General features: G+C 36.9%; 1 non-coding gene across 1 annotated transcript; it reads left to right on the forward strand.

Moving 5' to 3' along the window:
* Positions 1–16802: 16802 nt before the first annotated feature.
* Positions 16803–16874, forward strand: TRNAD-GUC (transfer RNA aspartic acid (anticodon GUC)). The gene has a single exon. It is a non-coding gene; the product is annotated as a tRNA-Asp (tRNA).
* Positions 16875–17620: the final 746 nt, after the last annotated feature.

Below are 17620 nucleotides of genomic sequence, written 5' to 3' on the forward strand. Positions count from 1 at the left end.
TTTAGCCTAGGGGCAGGGAAGATCTTTAAATTTGCATTTCCATTACACACACACACACACACACACACACACTTGTGGTACCAGCTTCACAAAGTTGTTGTGAGGACCTAAAGAGTTAATGTATGTAAAGTACTTTGCAAACTTTAAAGCCCAATACTATTACCTGGTCCAAGTCCATTACATTTAGGTAGGTGGGATATTCCCATCATCTCATTTGAGAAACATCTGAGGCCAGAGATACTGTGATTTACCCAACCTGGCATAGCCAGCAGTAGTTTTAAGTGGGAATTACGACCCAGGGCTTCCAGGCCGCAGGGTACTGTTCTTTACAATTCACTATACCCTAAGGTCCTTCCTTGCTCTAAGTCTATTATCCATGCCTATATATCCCTATAATTGAGGGCACCTAGATGGTTCAGTGGATAGAGCACCCTGGCTTGGAATCAGGAAGCTCTAATTTCAAATAAGGCTTCAGACACTAGTTGTTTGACCCTGGACTAGTCCCTTAACCCTGTTTACTTCAGTTTTTTCATCTGTAAAATGAGAAGGAAATGGCAAACCACTTTACTATCTTTGCCAAGAAAATTCCAAATGGCCTCATGAAGAGGCAGACATGACTGAAACAACTGAACAGCAACAAAATCACATTTCCCAGTTCAAATTTTAATGAGTTTATGAAATCTTTTATTATTAAAAGTCTTATTCTTAAAGCTTCAAGACTCAGATTTTCCTTCCTCCATTCTCTTCCTGCTTCTTGCTCCCCTTCTGCATCCCAACTCTGAACTCAGAGGCATGGAGAGCCTCTGGGATGAGGCCATGGAAGGCAGTCAGCCAAGCTAGAGAAATGGAGTATTTAAGGAGTCCAAAGCATAGTTTGGGTATACCTTCTGCCTTTGCCTTCACTCTGCCATTATCCTGTGATGTTTCTGAAAGGTGGGTTGGAATCACAGAATTGAAATGGATTCTCTTTACCTATGAACAGAGTGTATCGTGTTTATAAGGAAGATGCAGTTAGATTATAGAGCGCTTTGAATGGTAGGCTTGGGAGTTCATGCTTGATGCTACAGATGATTGGAGCTAATGAATGTTTTTTTGTTTTTTGCTCTTTGGAGGGCAATTGGGGTTAAGTGACTTGCCCAAGGTCACACAGCTAGTTTTTGTGTTAAGTGTCTGAGGCTGGATTTGAACTCAGGTCCTCCTGACTCCAGGGCCGGTGCTCTGCTCACTGCACCACCTAGTTGCCCCTAATGAATGTTTTTGAGCAGATTTGATCCATTTTGTAGATTAAGTAGATTTCGTGAGCAATGGATAGGAGAATGGCAATACGAATAGTTGACAGGCATTAGAATAATTCAGGTGCATGGTAATGAGGGTATGAAATAGGGTCTTGGCTGTGTAAATGAAAAGGAGAGTCACAGGACACCATGGAAACTGAAAATCAGATGTGGTGGTGGGGCTGTGTGTGTGCGTGTGTGTGTGTGTTTGTGTGTGTGTGTGTGTGTGTGTGTGTGTAGGAAGAGTTCAAGAGAATTCTGAAGTCAGAGATAGAAGTATGATGACATCTCTTATCCTTATCTGGCTCATACAATATAGCCATTCCAAGTAACTTCTAAAATAATCCATGAATGCTAAATATACACAGGAGAGCCTGGTTATTGATCAGGAAAAATATTCTGAAATTTTTATGAAAGATTTGATCTTGAGGGATTTTTTTGTTTCCATCACTTATGAAACTGATGAGATCAACTACACTAAAACTTGTTAAAAGGAAATATGGTAAAAAAAATTAATGGAAATGCAATAAAACTCTATTATAAAACATCTCCCTAGGCCATAGATTCTGCTATAATATGGGTCAAATCATACCCCTGGGCAATTGATGATATGTATCTCATAATAAGAAAATTTTATAAAATGAGAGTTATTTTTTCTCTGAACACCAACATTATTACAAGAGTTTATCATAACTTCAATGAATATTAGAGCTAGGAAAGGCTATTGGAAATAACCTAATACAACTCTCTCAATTTAAAGATGAGTAACTGGAAAGTTGATTTATTCAAGGGCACACAACTGGTAGAACTGAGACTAGAATCTCAACCTTCTGTGTCTTAATCCAACTGAATTAAAAGCTTAGGGCAAAGTGCAGTTGTCTATGTTAATTGTCTGTATTACCTCATATCTTTTATTCTATTACTTGATTTCCATTCGCTTTAGCCCTACAGTCTGGCTCCTGGACCCATTACTTTACTGAAACTATTCTTTCCAAGGCTATCAATGATCTCTTAGTTGCCAAATCCAATGACCTTGATTCATTACTCACTCTACTTGATTGATATGTAACTTCTGACATGACTGATTACCAACTCTTCCTAAATAGTCTTTCCTTTCTTAACAAGGTTGAAGACTTTGGGCAGCTTCACCACACTCAAATCCAATTCACAAACAAGTAAAGACCTCACCCTTGTGATGTCATTGATCCTCTTCAAGAACGAAGGATGAACAGCAACAAAGGTTCTGCATGAGGTCCCTGTACAGAGTGGCCATCCAGAGTGGGTGATGTGAGTTAAATGTTGTCACCCTTATTTTTTACACATGTGCTTCACTATTATTATGGTCTAAGTTTGAGTTTATTCTTCCCATGAATGCTGTGTGTATTTGTGTGAAGGAGTGAACCAGGTTCTTGGAAGAAGGTTTTGTATTTTCTGATCCTCTTAGTTATTAATGCCCTCTGACTTCTGAAATTACCTCAAATTCACCTCTCTTCACACATTCTATCTGCGCAATTGAATTTAAGAATTAATAGAAATTAGGGAGAAGGATATTTTTGTCTTTGAATCCCTTCACCTAACATTATGTCTTGTACATTGTAGGTGTATAGTCATAGTAATTATTGTCCCACAAACACTAGTTTGTTGAATTGAGATTGACTTATTTTGATGTTATGGAAATTGCATGACAGACTTTATTTTAGATTTCTTTTAATAAATTTTTATGTTATGCATTTCTGACATTGATTCCCAAATGTCTCTATAATACTTCTTCATGTGACTTGTTTCAGGTTCAAAATGGCTGGAAATGAAACTAATTGAGCTATTGATCAGTGAAAGGGAATTGGATTGTGACTTTTCAGTGTTTTGTTCATTCACACAGCCTACCCAACCCATACAAATACTACCCATCTTTTAATCTGAATCTCTTCTGTCAATTCTGTTACACTTCCAGTGTAGCATTTAATTTTATCTAGTGACTTTGATTCCTTTACAAGTGATTAAGGACTCTTTTGCTCTTGGTTTGGGATAATTGGGGGAACAGCTAGTAGAACAGTTTGGCTGGAACATAAAGTACAAAATTAGTGTAATACCATTGATTGATTGAATAGAGGTGTTCTCAACTGATAAAGGCATTAAGGCTAGAGGTTTTGTAAATTACTTTAAGTGGGGTGGGTTGACAGATGACTTCAAGTGAACCTCATTATCACACCTGATCAAGGGTCTGGGAACTGTTTGTACTTCAAGTATATTCCCCAGTCAAGGCTCTGCCTCTGTTTCCCCAGCATGTGCTATTGCTGTCTGTTTCTTATTTACTTTCACTCTCTAACTTCTTTGGCAGAGACTGTTCCAGTGTCCGTAGCTTCTGGCTATGTTTTTGTTCATTCCTGGGTTGAAGGAAGGAACCTACTGATGTTTCCTTTTGGTCATGTTAGTCGTTGTTCATTCTTGTGCCCTTTTAATATCACTAATATAGTAAAATTGGGCAAGTGGGGCCTCTTGAAATGCTATGTATGGTGCTTATCATCTATACTAATTCTCTGGCACTTATATGCTACCAGGTATTATCAATTCCTCATTGAGGGCAGGTAATGGCTCTTATACTTCTTAGTATCCACTGCAAATAAGTAATTATTGATGGATTGAACACATTGTCCATGGGGAGAAAAAGGCTTTTACAGTTTCTTTGCCTATTATTTTAGTTAATTGTTGTAGTTTGTCCATTGTTCTCAAAGAGTACCAATGACACCAAGGAGGGTAATGTCTTGATTTGCAAGTGAATCGGATTTAAGTGAGGCAGGGCTATGCAAAGTCATTAGCCTCACTCTCTCCTCCAGGGTCATCTGAGTCCAATGGCAAGTCATAGGTCAGGATGAATGGAGATGAAACCAGATGCAGTGGGAGACCTTGGCCTTTTTAAGATAAGGTCTTTCCGAGGCCTCAGTTTATCTGAGGCAACACCCATTCAATAGAAATGGGGCAAAGGATGGCCTAGTTTGCCTACTCAAAAAAAAAATCAAAGTAGGAGGTGAAGACCCTCAGGGTTTCTGACTAGAACAGACTATTTACATTCTGAACCATTAGAACCTAAACAAAGAACAAGTGAAGCTTGGACTGAGACCTATTATTGGCCAATCAGTGAAAGTCAGAGTGATTTGGGTTTAAGGCAAGGTCAAGTAGCTCCATTTGAACCCCAGTGGGCTTTATCAAAGCCTGGTTTTCCAGAGCTCTATTTTAAGAAATCACAAATGAAACTACATAGGACAAAAGAGTTAATTTTCCCAGATTTTTAAATGATAGAATAAATAAGTAGGGAAGAGAAAAAAAAATCTAACCTCCAAAGCCCAAGATATCTTGCAAGGTTTTAGTATTCAAAATTTATTTTCCTTTGGGAAGAACCCAAAGAATGAATGTAATTCTAAAGACTCATTGCTATAAACTATATTACAAAATTATTTCTATTCTGCTTATTAGAATGTTAATTGCCCCAATTGATGAATGGTGAAAGGATATGAATAGGCAGTTTTCAGAGGAAGAAATAAAAGATATCTCTAAACATATGAAAAAATGCTCTAAATCACTATTGATTAGAGAAATGCAAATCAGAACAACTCTGAGGTGACACATCTCACTGGTCAGATTGGCTAAGATGACAAAACAGGAAAAAGATAAATGTTGGAGAGGATGTGGAAAAATTAGAACACTAGTTCATTGTTGGTGAAGTTGTGAACTGATCCAACTGTTCTGGAGAGCAATCTGGAACTGTGCCCAAAGGGCTATAAAAAAAGGGCATACCCTTTGACCCAACAATACCACTTCTGGGGCTGTATCCCAAAGAGATCATAGAAGTGGGAAAAGGACCTGTGTGTACAAAAATATTTATAGTAGCTCTTTTTGTGGTGGCAAAGAATTGGAAATCAAGAGGATGCCCAGCAATTAGGGAATCGCTAAACAAGTTGTGATATATGAATGTAATGGAATATTATTGTGCTATAAGAAATGAGGAGCAGATGGAGTTCATAATAATCTGGAGAGACGTATATAAACTGATGCCGAGTGAGGAAAGCAGAACCAGGAGAACTTTGTACACAATTACAGACACATCTTATCTGTGATGACTAACTTTGATAGACTGGGCTCCTCTCAGCAATGCAAGGTTATAAGGTAACTCCAAAATGCTTATGACAGAAAGAGATGTCTACATACAGAGAAAGAACTACAGAGTTTGAATGCAGATTGAAGCAAACTACCTACCCTCTTTCTTTTTCTTGTTTGGTTTTGTTTCCTCTTTCTCATTGTTCATTCCATTGGTTATAATCTTTCTTTACAACCTAATGTCTAATGTGAAAGTATTTGCAGATCCTATACTTGATTGCATGCTGCCATAGCAGGGAGGGAGGAGGAGGAGGTGGAGAAAATTTGAAACTCAAGGGAATGTGGAACTGAATGTTGTAAACTAAAAGTAAATAAATAAATTAAAAGAATAAAAGAATGTTAATTGAAGTGATCCTTGGACTAGTATAAATATTTCTAACATAATGCCATCTGAGAAATCTTATCCTTGAAGATTAAACTGTTTCTTTGAATTAAAAAAATATTTAATGTAAAGGCAATATCAATGAAAAATACCCCTTCCCCCAATCTGTTCTCTCTTATATCTTATATCCTCACCCATCACCCCCTAACTTTCTAGTGGGGCAAGATGGGTTTCTATACCTCAGTACCTGTATATATTATTTCCCAGTTGCATGTAAGAAACCAATTTTTAAACATTTGTTTTTAAAACTTTGATTTCCAGATTCTTTCCCTTCTTCCCTCCTCACCCACCCCCAGTGGGAAGATAAGCAATTCAATATAGGTTGTATATGTGTAGTTATGCAAAACGTTTGCATAGTAGTTTATATTGTGAAAGACTAACTATATTTCCCTCCATCCTATCCCTCCCCCCACTTATTCTATTGTCTCCTTTGACCCTATCCCTTTTCAAAAATGTTTGCTTCTAACTACCCTCTCCCCCAATCGGCCCTCCCTTCTATCATCCTCCCTCTTATCCCCTACCCCCCTATTTTCCTGTAGGGTAAGATACCCAATTGATTCTGTATGTTATGCCCTCCTTAAGCCAAATTCAATGAGAGTCAGGTTGTTCCTTTCCCTTTCACCTTCCTGCTCTTCCCCTCCATTGTAACAGTTTTCTCTTGTCTCTTTTATATGAGATAATTTATCCTAATCTATCTCTCCCTTTCTTCTTCTCCCAATAAATTCCTCTCTCACCTCTTAATTTTATTTTTTAGATATCATCCCTTCATATTCAACTCATTTTGTGCCCTCTATGTATACATCAACATACATATCCCCACACTCACATGCATATTTATATACAATACACTCTCCTATACATACATATATATGTATGTATATATATACATATATATTCCCTTCAACTATCCTCATACTGAGAAAAGTCTTATGAGTTACAGTTATCATTTTTCCATGTAGGAATGTAAATAGTTCAACTTTAATAAGTTCCTTATGATTTCTTTTTCCTGTTTACCTTCTCATGCTTCTCTTGCTTCTTGTATTTGAAAGTCAAATTTTCTGTTCAGCTCTGGTTTTTTCATCAAGAATGCTTGAAAATTCTCTATTTAATTGATTGACCATATTTTCCCCTATAGCAGTATACTCAGTTTTGCTGGGTAGGTGATTCTTAGTTTTAGTTCTAACTCCTTTGACCTCTGGAATATCATATTCCAAGCCCTTTGATCCCTTAATGTTGAAGCTGCTAGGTCTTATATTATCCTGATTGTGTTTCAACAGTACTCACATTATTTCTTCCTGACTGCTTGCAGTATTTTCTCCTTGACCTGGGAACTCTGGAATTTGGTTATAATATTGCTAGGAGTTTTCTTTTTGGGATCTTTTTCAAGAGGTGATCTGTGAATTCTTTCAATTTCTATTTTACCCTCTGGTTCTAGAATATCAGGGCAATTTTGCTTGATAATTTCTTGAAAGATGGTGTCTAGGCTCTTTTTTTGATCATGGCTTTCAGATAGTTCAATAATTTTAAAATTATCTCTCCTGGATCTATTTTCTAGGTCAGTGGTTTTTCCAATGAGATTATTTCACATTGCATTCTATTTTTTCATTTGTGTGGATCTGTTTTATAGTATCTTGATTTATCATAAAGTCATGAGCTTCTAATTGCTCCAATCTAATTTTGAAGGAGTTATTTTCTTCAGTGACTTTTTGAAATTCTTTTTCCATCTGGCAAATTTGGCCTTTTAAGGCATTCTTCTCCTCATTGGCTTTTTGGGCCTTTTTTTGCCATTTGAGTTAGTCTATTTTTTAAGGTGTTATTTTCTTCAGTGTATTTTTGGGTCTCCTTTAGCAGGCTGTTGACTTTTCATGATTTTCTTGCATCATTCTCATTTCTCTTCCTAATTTTTCCTCCACTTCTCTTGATTTTCAAAGTCCTTCTGGAGCTCCTCCATTGCCTGTAACCAATTCATATTTTTCTTGGAGGCTTTTGATGCAGGAGTTCTGACTTTGCTGTCTTCCTCCTGCTCCATGCCTTGATCCTTTTTGTCTCCAAAAAAGTATTGTGTGGTCTGTTTGTGCTTCTGTTGCTCGCTCATATTACCAGCCAATTACTTGACTTTTGAGCTCTTTGTAGAAGAACTCTGCTCCCGGAATGGAGAGAGTTATGTCCAAAATTGCTGGAGGTTTTGCAGCTGCCAGAGCTATTAGGGGGTGCTGTCTCTACAGCCTCCACAAGCTCTGGCTTACTTGTCACACAATCCAGGACCACCACCCAAGACCGCAATCTAGATCCAAGTAGGTTAAAGCAAAAACAATTACCTTTGAATGGTTACTTGGTCCCCCTATGATCTGTGGGCCAGGAGCTCTGGAAGCAGCCATGCAGTGGCAGCTGCATGGCCACTGGGTTTCTGGTTGCTTCTTGCCCTGGGGGTAGGGACCTACAGCTCTTCAGTCCCCTGCTTTTCCAACAGAGTTCTGCACTAACCTTTTACTTTGTCTTTGCAGTTTATGGGTTCAGAAGTCTGGAAACCCCCACAGGTACTGATGATTCACTCTCCTGAAGTCTGCTCAGTCTGCAGCTAGTTAGGGCTGCCCTGGGGCTAAAACTGGGTGACTCATGTGGGACTGAGCTTGGCTCCCAGCATGGTGCAATAGACCTTTCCTGTTCACCTGCCGGGCTTCCTTCAGCAGGAGATTTGTTTTTCTCTGTCACTTTGCTGGTTCTGTAGCTCTAAAGTTTGTTTAGAGTCATTTTTTACATGTATTGGAAGTGATTGGAGTGGGAGCTCATGCCAAGTTTGTGCTTCTACTCTGCCATCTTGGCTCCACCCCTAAACAATTATTCTAAAACTCTAAGATTCAGCTGAATCTGTGAGTTGACTCCTGTAGGCTTTCCCTCCAAATATGTAGATTATATACCTTATCCATTTTTGTTTATCTCTTGTGTCTCTTGTCCATGTTTTGCTCATAAGTTTTTTTTTTTTCATGTAGGATCCACACAACACGCTGGATTTTTGTTTTTGTGTACTCTTGACATCATGAGAATGTCAGTAGAGATGTTTAAAACATTACTTGGAATTTGCTTGCTGACACAAAATATTAATCAGTAATTTAATAAGTATTTATTAAGCATTTACTACATTATATCTGTGACTTGATTTCGTATAAGCAAGGAAGGTAGACCAATAAAACAGAATGTATCTGAAATAAATTTGTTGCTTATTTTAAATTTACAACTTTTTGTTGAAAAAAGCAACACAGTCTATTTATTTATTTTTTGTAAGCAATCAGGGTTAAGTAACTTGCTCAAGGTTACACAGCAGTTATTTCTGGGTGTGGTACTGAGTATCTGAGCCCGGATTTGATCCAGATAATCCTGACACTGGAGCTGGTGCTCTTACTTGCTGAGCCACCTGGCCGCCCCTAAGCAATGGGGGTTAAGTAACTTGCTCAAGGTTACACGGCCAGGTGTTCCTGGGTGGGTGCTAAGTGTCCGAGCCCAGGATTCGATCTCCAGGTGTTCTCAACACTGGAGCCGGTGCTCTTACTCGCTGTGCTACCTGGCCACCCCTCACAGTTTATTTTTTATTAGCAACACCATACAATTAAATGAATTAAGGTCCATTTAAATGGTAAGACAAAACTTCCATCAGTCCTTAAATTATTCAAAGTTCTGTGTGATATAGATTCAAGGTACAAGTGTTATATATTCTCTGAATGAAGCAGTTCATTCATTCAACTTGTATTGGTCGAGCAAATAGCACTGAAATTGGAATTAAAAATACTTGTCCTTTAGTCCTGGCTCCACCACTTACTAGTTAGGTGATTGTAAACAACTCATCAGATCTCTTTGTGTTTCAGTCATCATCTGTAAAATGTATTAGATGATCTCTAAGTTTTCTTCTAGTTCTATTGTTGTATTCTATTCCTATCTTATCCTATCCTATCCAATTCTATCCCATTCTACCCTACCCTACCCTATCCCAATCTACCCTACCCAATCCCATCCCATCCCATCTCATCCCATCCCATCCCATCCCATCCCATCCCATCCCATCCCATCCCATCCCACCCCACCCCATCCCTTCCCATCCCATTCACTGTGTTAGGCTCCTGGAGAGTGTACAAAGAAGAAAAACTGTGCTTACCCTCCTGGACCTTATAGTATGGTAGGAAAAATTAGACATGTATAGACGTGCATTTCAATGGGCGTGTGAGCTCATCAGTGTTCATATTCCTTCAAGTGGCAGATTTCAACTAAATCCAATTCAACAAGCATTTTTAAAGAACCTACTATAGTAAGTGTTGGGGATACAAGTACCAAAAATGGAATAATTTTACCTTTAAGGAGCTTATATAAGTTCTTTTTTTTGGGAAGTGGTGAGTGAGTGGGAGCAACACATATACAATAAACGCCAGGTATTTTTTGTGGGGAGTATGAACAACTAATAGATTTAGGAAACGGTCCTTGTAAGAGATGGCATTTGAGCTGAAGACTGAAGCTTTTCTCTTCTTGCTTAAAAAAAACAAACCCCAACCAACCCTCGTTAGATTCTACCATCTCCACAAGCTTTCATCCTATATCCCTCCCTTCTTTTACAGCCAAACTCCTAGAAAACAAGTTGTCTACATTCATTGTTTCCACTTCTCTCTTACTCAGTTTTCATTTTTTTTTTTTGCCAGTTGGCATCCATCCTCATCACTCAACCAAAACTCCCTTTAAAGTTACCACTTCTTTCTTTTGTTTTGTTTTTTTTTTTTTTTTTGCTTTTTGAAGGGCAGTTGGGGTTAAGTAACTTGCCCAAGGTTACATGGCTAGTTTTTTTGTGTGGGTGTTAAGTGTCTGAGGCCAGAACCAAACTCGGGTCCTCCACTTATTTCTTAGACTAAATTTGATGCCTTTTCTCATTCCTTGTCCTTCTTGATTTATCTGTGGCATTTGACAGCATTGACAATCCTCTCCTCTTGAACACTTTCTCTTCTATGGTTTTTCCCAACACTTTTCTCTTGGTTCTCCTTCCTTTCTCACCATTAATTCTCAGTTTCCATTGTCATTTCATCATCAATATCACACCAGCTGAGGGTGTTCCCGAAGACTCTGTCCTTGACCCTCTTCTCTACCTACACCTTATTACTTGGTCACCTCATCAGCTCCCAGAGATTTTATTATCATCTCTTTGCAGATGGCTCTCAGATCTACATATTCAACCCTAAATCTTACTTCTGGACTTGAGCTCCATATCACCAATTGCCAATTAGACATTTCAAACTGGTTGTTCTATAGACCTTTCAAAATCAATATGTCTAAACCAAAACTTAAAGAACTTATTATTATCCTCCTTCTAAAACCCACTCCTTATTTCTGTTGAGGGTATCACCATTCTTCCAGTCTTCCACATTCACAACTTCAGTGTCATTCTCAACTCTTCAATCTCACCCCATATAATCTTTCCAGTTACCAAATCTTGTCTTTCTACCTTTTTCTTACATCTGTTCTCTTTTCTATTGACACAGCTCCTACCCTAGTATAAGCCCTTATTACTTCTCATCTCTACTATTGCAATAGACTTCTAACTGATATCCTTGACTTAAATCTCTCCCCACTTCATATTTTACTGTCAAAGTGATTCTCTTGATGCCTGTACAGGTCTGACTGTGTCATTCATTGAACAAATTCCAGTAGCTCCTTATTGTTCCCACGTCTCCCCTGGAATTTAAAATCCTTTATAACTGGGATCCAATCTATCTTTCTGGGCTTATTATATATTACTCCCTTTTCTACACTCTACAGACCAAATAAGTTACCCCTTTTGGCTGTTTCTCACACCTGACATTTCATCTCCTTTGCACTGATTGTCATCCATGCTTGGAATGTATTCCATCCTCACTCCCCACCTTTTAGAATGTCTTATTTCCTTCAGTCCTCAACCCCAACACAGTCATTTACATAAGACCTTTTGTGATCTCCCTCTCAGGTATTTGAGTCCTATCTCCAAAAATCACCTTAGATTTATGTTGTATAAATTGATTTAGATACATGTTATCTTCCCTGATCGACTTAAAAACCTCTTGAGTGCAATTTCTGCTTCATTTTTTTCATTATGTTGTCAGCACAGTGCCTCAAAGTTAGTAGGTACTTCAAAATTGCTTATTTATTGTATGAAGAAGGGAAGCATTTCAGGCAAAGGTACAGAAATCTAGGATAAGCAATAGAATATTGTGTAAGGTACATAGCAAATAGATGAGTCTGATTAGAAGATAGAGTTAGTGAGGGGTAGTAATGTATTAATAGTCAGGAAAAATAGATTGGAGCCAGATAATGAAGGACATTAAATGCTCAACAGAGGGGTTTACATTTGTTTCTAGAGGTAATAGGGAGCCATAGAGTTTATTGAGCAGGGGAGTGACATGGTCAGATGTATGGAGAGGATATTTAGTGAAGAATTCCAATGGAAAAGTGATTTTTTCATAGACTGTGGGGTTCTCTAGATGATCCTGTTTTTGGATAATATGCTGCTTACTGTAGTAACTCAAACATTACAGACCTTTAGAATGAGATCCAAAAGCACTCAAAAAAGTTTAGCCTAATATACATATGGTAATATCTTATAAGTACAGAAAGGATTCCTATTTGCTTTATCTTGTCCTATCTAGTCTGAGATCTCCTTGGCAAGGAAAAAGAAGGAAAATAAAGTTGATAAATTCTTCCTTGTTGTCATTATTAATTTTCATAACCCTGTTCCCTCTGAGCTGTGCTCCTGTCCTTCTTTGATCCTCTTTTTACTTCAAACATATGATTTTTTGGGGGATGTGTTGTAATTATTTGAACAATATTTTATTTATTATTTTTTTTGTAACATCAATTAGTGATCCTAGTCTACAGTTATTTCTCTGCTTTATCCCTCCCAGATTTGAAAATCAGAACCCTGTTTGTTTCAAAGAAAGAGTTTGGCAGAATGATTTTTTTTGATCCATTTTTGGAAACAATTTATGTAGCCTAGAGATAATTTGTTCCTTAAGCGTTTGATAAATTCATTTGTAAACTTTTCTGTACCCAGAGGTTTTTGTCCCAGTGGGATTTCATTTTTGGCTTGTCTGATTTATCTTTCTGAGATTATATTATTCATATATTACTTGTTTTGTTAATTTGATCATTTAATATTTTTGTTGTAAAGTTGATGATATAGTACCACACATAATGGCTTTGGAGTCAAGAAGACCTTGTTGAAATTCTATCTCTGACAATGACTGTGACCACTGACAAATAGTTTATTTCTGTGAGCCTCAAGCAACTTTATGATTCTAAATTTTAAGAGAACTGGCCTTCTTTATTGGATTGTATGCTGTTTGGGGAGGGGGAGGGGAGGGAGGTGGAGAAAATTAAAAACTTATGGAAGTGAATGTTGAAAACTAAAAATAAATTAATTACTTAGAAAAAGAGAACTGACCTTGGAGCGAGGAAGTTTGTCCTCCTCTTACGTGTGCTTATTATGTTGTCCTGGATAAATCACTTAACTCCATTCCCTCAGACGATTCCCTAAGACTACAAATTGCAGAACAGGTGCCAATCTGAGGAAATTCCTTCTACCAATGAAATCAGAAATCTAATAAAAAAAAAGTTATAGACAGGTTGCTGTCTGTTTCAGTGGAGAAAATTCCCTTATCAAAAAAATCATACACCCCCTAATTATTCTTTTTCTGACTTTTAAATTTTATTTTTCAGTTCTAAAATTTCTCCCTCCCTTTCCCTCATCCCCACCGAATGAGAAGGCAGGAAACACAAAACTTATTACAAATATGTATAGTTATGCAAATTTCCATGTTTTTCTTGTTTCCCCCCATGAAAACAAAAATAGAAAGAAAAAAATAGGCTTCAACATGTACTCTGAGTTCATTGTTCTCTATCTGTAAGTGGATAGAGTGTTTCGTTATGAATCTTTTGGAATTGTGGTGGATCATTGTGTTGATTAGAGGTACTAAGTCTTTCAAAATTGAAGATCTTTATAATATTGCTGTTAATGTGTAGATTTTTTTCTTCTGGTTCTTCTTAGTTCACTTTATATCAGTTTCCATAGGTTTTCCTAGATTTTTTTTTGAGGGCAATTGGGGTTAAGTGACTTGACTAAAGTCACACGGCTAGTATGTCAAGTGTCTGAGGCTAGATTTGAACTCAGGTCCTCCTGACTCCAGGGCTGGTGCTCTATTCACTGTGCCACCTAGCTGCCCCTTTCCTAGATTTTTCTAAAAGTATTCCTTTAATTCATTCCTTTTTTTTTTTTTTTTGCACAAGGCAATTGGGGTTATATGACATGCCCAGGGTCACACAGGTGGTAAGTGTTATGTATCTGAGGCCAGATTTGAACTCAGAAACTCCTGACTCTAGGACTGGTGCTCTATCCACTCCACCACTTAACTTCCATTACTTCTTATAGCACAATAATATTCCATCACATTCATATACAACAATTTATTTAGCCGTTTCTCTGATGGGCATTCCCTTAATTCCCAATTCTTTGCTACCACAAAAAGAGATCCTATAAATATTTTTGTACACATGGCTCTTTTTCCTCTTTCTTTGATCTTCTTGGAAGATGATATTTGTAGTAGTGGTATTGCTGGGTTAAAGGGTATACACAATTTAATAGCCTTTTAGGCATAGTTTCAAATTGCTTTCCAAAATGGTTGGAATCATTTACACTTCCACCAATAGTGCATTAGTGTCTTTGTTTTCCCACATTTCCTCCAGCATTTGTCATTTTCCTTGTCATCTTAGCCAATCTAATGGGTATGAGGAAAAACCTCAGAGTTGTTTTAATTTGCATTTCTCTAATTATTAGTGATTTAGAATATTTTATTTCATGTAGCTGATAGCTTTGATTTCTTTCTCTGAAAATTGCCTACTTTTTATCTTTTGACCATTTGCCAATTGGAAAATAACTCTTATTACAAATTTGACTCAGTTCCATATATATTTTTAAATGAATCATTTATTAGAGAAATTTGCTGCAAAGATTTTTGTTTCCTACTTTTCTTCTAATTTTAGCTCCATTGACTTTATTAGTGCAAAACCTTTTACACTTTATATAATAAAAATTATCCATTTTACTTCCTGTAAACCTCTCTATTTTTTGTTTAGTCATGAACTCTTCCCCATCCATAAAATTTCTTCCCTGCTCTATTAATTTGCTTATTATATCACTCTTTATGTGTAAATCATGCGCCCATTTTGAGTTTAATGGCATATTTCTACTTATTCTTTTTAAAATTTTTATTAATTTTTTTCTTTTTACATGTTCTTAAGGAATGACTGAAGATTCTCCTTGATTCCCCCCCTTTACCCTATGATATTTATTCATTATGTTAGGACCTATTTTTAAAATTTATCTTTTCTTTCAGCCCTTGTTACTTTTCCTGAAAAGTTTTACCTTTCAGAGTTTTTCCTTTCTTCTCTTTTTACTGTTCTTAGTATATTTAATTGGTGCATTCATTGCTTTTCTGAAGAGGTGAAGGGAATTTGGGCTTAAATCACAATCATTCAACATCTCACTAGAACTCTCCATATATACTAATATATTTCTATGTATATCTATCAATAGTTTTTCAACCAACCCTAAGGTGCTCAGTACAAATATGCACTTCTTACTTAAGCCAACACTAAATTTTTCTTGGTTGGCTACTTTGTAAATAAGATGATATAAGTCTTAGAGGCAAAAGAACAAGAAGAAAAAAGGCTAAACAAGAAGGAAAATTTTATTTCTTTTTCCATTATGCACATAATATAAGTGAAAATCATGTTCTAAATCAATTTCATATATATCTAGGGCAATGCCTTGCACATAACAGGTGCTTAATAAAGACATTTTTGGGCATGGATAATGTGAGAATCAATTTTACTTGACTATAAATGATTTTCTGTTTTTTTTTTTACATGGGGAGAAAGTGGAAAGGAGAGAAAATAAATGCTTGTTAATTAAAAAAATTAGTATAAATAAATATTTCTGAGTTGGGAAAAAAACCTAAACAGCTGGAATTTTTAATTTCATTTTTATTTCAAATGTCCAGTATGGGAACTAGGAATGAGGAGATACAAATATCAATAAGTCACAGTAACTGATGAATTTAATGAGTCCATTCAAATAGAAAAAGCAAACGATCAAGAAAAAAATAGATAAAATATGATGGAAATATGAATGGACTGAGTGAAGAAAAAAAAAAAAGAAAGGCATGCAAATATAAGGGACCAGAAGTATACCAAGCTAAAGGTAAGAAAATCCTGCAAAAAAGTCTAGACAGGAAATATGATGGGGAAAATGTACATAAGTAAAACAGAAATACTGATGGACACATCTCATACTATAAAAAAGAAAGTTAGAAAGAAGAAATATGATCTGGTAAGTTCAACCAGAATGGACCATCATAAAAAATAGTGATAATTTTCAGAGATTAATAAGTATATAAGAAAATATAAATAACATTTATGAAAAATTCTTTTCTTTTTTCCTAAGCAGAAAAGAAAACTCAAGATGGAGTGTGTCTATTAGACCATACAAGTTTTCATTGTTAGGGTATTTGTGATTAGCTTCACAATTTCATCATCATATTCTAAAATCTTTTTCAGAGGTAACTCCTTAGACCTTTCAGTGTCCTCCCCTTCTTTATGGTCTAGGCAACTACTCCTTAAATCATAGAAATTGTCTAAAGAGGGGTGGCTAGGTGGTGAAGTGAATAGAGCACTGGCCTTGGAGTCAGGAGGACCTGAGGTCAAATTTGGCCTCAGACACTTAACATTTACTAGTTGTGTGACCTTGGGCAATTCACTTAACCCCAATTGCCCCTCCAAAAAAAAAATAAGAAATCGAGTTTAAAGCAAGGGTTTTGAACCTGGCATCTGTGAACTTAAAAAAAAATATTTTGATAAACTATTTTAGTACAATTGCTTTTCTTTGTAATCCTATGTATTTCATTTATTGTGTTCAAAAAATCATTCTGAAACCTTCCTCGTTACTATAGTGGTCAGTATCCCCGCCTGTCACGCGGGAGGCCGGGGTTCGATTCCCCGATGGGGAGGCTAAATCATCGTTGGGGCAGCCAGGTGGCTCAGCGAGTAAGAGCACCAGCTCCAGTGTCAGGATGACCTGGGGATCAAATCCAGGCTCAGATACTTAGCACCACACCCAGAAATAACTGGCCATGTAACCTTGAGCAAGTTACTTAACCCCGATTGCTTTAAAAAAAAAATATTCTGAGAAGGAGTCCTTAGGCTTTTATAGACTGCCAAAGGTATCCATGATACAAAAAAAGGTTAAGAACCCATGCTTTGAAGGATGATTAGGAATCTACCAGGCAAAGATGCGTGAAGGAAGGGTGGATAGTCCAAGCATAGGGAATGATCAAGACAAAGATCTGAAGATGGGGAAAGGAAGGGTGTTTAGGAAAGAGAATAGTCAATTCTACCTGCAGTGGAGAGTGTATGGAGGACAGTGATGAGAAAAAGCTGGAAAGGTAGGGTGGCCTTAGATGATGTGGGACCTTTAAAGTCAGGTCAAGGGGTCTGAGCCTTACTAAACAGATGTTCAATTAAGGAGGTTCAGGATTCGCATAATCAGAATGCTCAGCACTCCAAGAAAGACCCAAGGCAATTTCTTTAGAATATTTATTCAGAATATATGTATATATAGGCAAGTGAGAAAGAAACCAGAGATAGAGTAAGAGGCTTAAGGATAGCAGAATAAGAGCAACCATAATTAATAGTCGATATATATATATTTACAAACATCACCGTTGCGGGGAAGCACCAACACCTGACCACACAA

The sequence above is a fragment of the Petaurus breviceps genome, unplaced genomic scaffold (assembly GCF_028583685.1).
Source record: "Petaurus breviceps papuanus isolate PSGF00001 unplaced genomic scaffold, PetGlider_PUasm1.0 37, whole genome shotgun sequence".
NCBI lineage: Eukaryota > Metazoa > Chordata > Mammalia > Diprotodontia > Petauridae > Petaurus > Petaurus breviceps.